We start from the raw sequence: 4003 nt of genomic DNA, 5'->3' as shown, positions 1-4003 counted from the left end.
ACAACTTCTTCGTTTTCCAGATATTGAAACCAGACTGAGGGGGTGAGCGCGCCTCTATGTGGTGGTGGCACCTGGCCAGCTTCTCTACCGTCACTTTAAACAACTAGTATGTAAGAGAATAAGAAAGTAGGGGACAGAGAAAGGAAGAGAATAGCCAAGACTCATTAGTACGGCTCATTATACTCACAAATACACAGGCTGCAGAGACTAGTATTGCTGAGAGGAGACCAAGAGCTAGAAACACTGGACTGCAGAGACTGTAGAAACTGTAGCGTTTAAGACAAGAGTTTCCCAGGCCGAATCTTTATGCTGAGATCACGTTTTGCCTCTCACATCTTGTCTCTCTTAATGAACCACTGGCGACTTCCATCTGGCTGTGTCTCTCCTCTCCTTCAGCGTGACCTGTGACCTTTCTCTCCCTGTCTTCCCTCTCGTAATTGCTAAACAATGTTTGCTTCTTCCCTTTCTGTAAGAAATCTACAAAACCCAATGCGCTCTGTGTCGATTCCATGTCGAGCGTACATCTTGATTAAGTGGACGATTCCTCTGCGGGGAATAACAGCTGGACGGAACCCAGAGCGAAGTTAAGGAGTGACAGCGGGCCTGTGAGCGAATCCACAGCGAGCACTCTTTCTCCAATGCAGGTCTGCTTTTCCCATTCAAGCCTCCTCACAACTGTCTGTCCATCATGCCTTCCCTCTCTCTTACTCACTCTCTCTCTCTCTCTGTCTGTTACTCTCTCTCTCTCTCTCTGCTTTGTGCTCCAGGTAGTTAACTCATGCCGTACTGTTAAGGTTTAATGGCTTGTGATTGTCCATCTTTTTCTTGATTATATTCCAGAGGTTTTCAATTTTGTATTTTTTTTGTTGTATATATATATATATATATATATATATATATATATATATATAATGTATGTACCAGAAATCAGAAAATGTGCAATACAAAGGAGAATCCTAAAAATTCTATTCAGGTTCTAGATGAGTCCATTCCTCAAAACGTGACTGAAGTGAATGTGCACCTGCCAGTGGCATCAAGAGTTCGACATATAATGGAAACGGACCTGTACGGAAAAATCTAATTTGGAGTTTTCAAGAAAGTAGTCAGACAGTTTATAGTTTTTGGCCACAATTCAAAATGTTGAACCTGGGACTCAGGCTAAGCACTGCCACTATGATCAGGAGATCGCCAGTTCGAATCCTGTTCATATAGCTTGCCATTGGCTACCGGAGCCCTGAGAGAGCACAATTGGCCTTGCCTTGGTCTCTCTGGGTGGGTAGATGTCTGGGAGGGTGATGTCTGCAGCACAAAGCATCTGTGAGCTGATGTATCAGAACCGAGTCGCTGAGCTTTTCTCCAAGTGCACTCAATCGTGTATCAGAAGAGGCATGTGCTAGTTTTCACCCTTCTGGTATTGGGACATCACTTGTGATAGGGGGAGTCCTAATGAGTGGGTTGGGTAACTGGGTAAATTGGGGAGAAAATGGGGAAAAAACGCTGAACCTAAAAACTCTTTAACAAGCAACATCCCAAGAGTGAAGTATGAGGGAAGCAGCATTCTGTTGTGAGGATGTAGGGACGTTTGACTCAACAAGGACTGAACTCAAGGCAACACAGTAAAAGTGTAGGAAAACCACAAGAATCCACTCAGCTGAGAGAATAGATCCTGCTGCTGTTAAGAGTTTGACTCTGGCTCTGAGTGTTATTACAGCACTGTTGTATTTATTTATCCTGAAGTACTTCTGGGCCAGAAGAAAGCTCTGCTCTACTCTGTTCAGTTTGACTTATCAAATCCTACAGTCTTACATCATTGATTTTTCAAGGCCACTTCTGCTGCTTAGAGATTTGGGCATGAATTACAGCCCTAAATCAGAAAAGGTTGGGATAGTTTGGAGAATTTGTAGTTTGTAATTTCTTTTTTTAAATTAATATACATTCATTCCTGCATTTCAGGCCTGCAACATATTAAAAAAGCAGATGATGTCAACGTTACTTCCACCAATGATTTCTCAGACAGCACTGCATCAACAACTGTCATTTAACAAAAGCTGATAGAACCATATGGTCAGTGAATTACTTTGGTAAATATTTGTCAAACACTACAGTACAAAGTTACATTCACAAATGCCCCTTAAAACGTTCCTTTGCAAAACAGAAGCCTTCCCTGCTGGCATTTCAACGTTGAATAAACATTGAATCAATGTTGAATTAATATAATTGACAATTGATATAGCAACGTTGTTTCAATGTCATACATTCAACCTTTAATAAACCATAGCTCACTAAAATTATAAAACCCTCCGATTAACTAAGTGTTAACAATAAACTTATATCACTGTAGTAAAGCTGAGTATTAAGAAAGTCACCCACCACTACTAATCTGATTCAACATCTGATCACTAAAACAGTAAAACTATTAGAACATGAACTAGATGTTAAATTAAAAAGCAGTTACTGCAAATAAAAGTAAAACAGTGTTTCATTCCTCCATCCAACTGTTTTTAAAAATTATATGGTGATAAAATGTAAAATGCTGATTCAAAAGGCAGAAGGTTGAGTACATTATGTTGATTCAACGTTAAAATTTCAACCTTAGCACAACCATTCAGAGGCGTGCAGACATCGACATCAGGTGGTGCTAAACCAACTCTGCCCTTTATCAACCAAAGTGCCCTTTTGAAACTTCGTTTTTTTTGTTGTTTTTTTTTTTATATTATTTTATTAAGATTTTACTGAGGCCAGTTTGAAATGATCTTTTGAAAACCTGAGCGATTAAAAACGAGTGAAAACAGAATGCCCTGAAATCAGCTCGCACACACCCGACCTCTCTCTTCCTCTGTCACATGATCCCATGCGGTCGCGCGCAAGGCACACTAGATGCGCTGCAGCAGCAGTTCAGTTCAGCGAGTCTTCAGCACAGCACGCACGGCAACAGATAGGCTTCTTCTCCCCCGTGTCCACCAGCCAGGTAACATACACATAAAAAAAATAAATGCCCTTTTCCCCCCTGAGCACTTGCCCCCCCAAAATGTCTGTGCACGCCACTGCAACCATTGAACATTAAATGTTGATTCAACGTTAAAATTTCAACATTAGCACAACCATTGAACATTAAATGTTGATTCAACGTTAAAATTTCAACGTTAGCACAACCATTGAACATTAAATGTTGATTCAACGTTAAAATTTCAACGTTGAAACAACAACAGACATTACTTCAGTCATATTTCAACCACTTTTCAATGTTGAAGGTCAGTTGTGTGCCAGCTGGGTTACGTATACCTTGTCCAGAAGTGGCATTGTTTTATCTGGGCTCAAAGGCATCTGAGACAGACCATCACACAGTGGAAACTGTGTAAGACGTAGTGTTGTAAGATGTATCAGTAATCCAGATTACAGACATAAGGCAAAAAGGACCATCTGTCCTGCTACACCAGCAACAAGTCAAAAAGCCCAAGATCTGTCATGGTCTGGAGTTTTGACAGTACACTTCTGTGATGCAGCATTAATGCAGAAAATGTCATTGAGATCTTAGAGCAACATTTGCTGCCCTCAAAATGACATATTTTCTAGAGACATCCAGGCATTTTCAACTAGACAATTCAAAACCACACGCTGCATACATTACAAAGGCATGGCTGTGCAGAACTGTAAAACATAAAAATTGGAGAAACATTTTGGAATGCGTCATAGGCCTGAAATGCAGGAATACATGTATTAAGAAATGAATCTTCCAAGCAGACAAACCTTAAAATATCTTAATACTGAGTCTATACTGTCTGTTAGAATCTAAGTATATTTCTATTTTAATTCTACGGGATTAGTTTCTCAGGGAGACGTCTGTGAAAAATATTTCACACTTCTACTCAGTGATAAAATCCTTGCATCCGGACTGCAATTGAAAAAACAGGAGAACCAGTGAGTTTTTAGGCTTTCTCAGTCACATGACATCACGTTCAGTAGCTCCTCCATTTCCACTTGCTGTTGTGTTGACGTGGATCTT

The sequence above is a fragment of the Astyanax mexicanus genome, chromosome 11, assembly GCF_023375975.1.
Source record: "Astyanax mexicanus isolate ESR-SI-001 chromosome 11, AstMex3_surface, whole genome shotgun sequence".
Lineage (NCBI taxonomy): Eukaryota > Metazoa > Chordata > Actinopteri > Characiformes > Acestrorhamphidae > Astyanax > Astyanax mexicanus.
Note: the sequence above shows the minus strand (reverse complement) of the source record.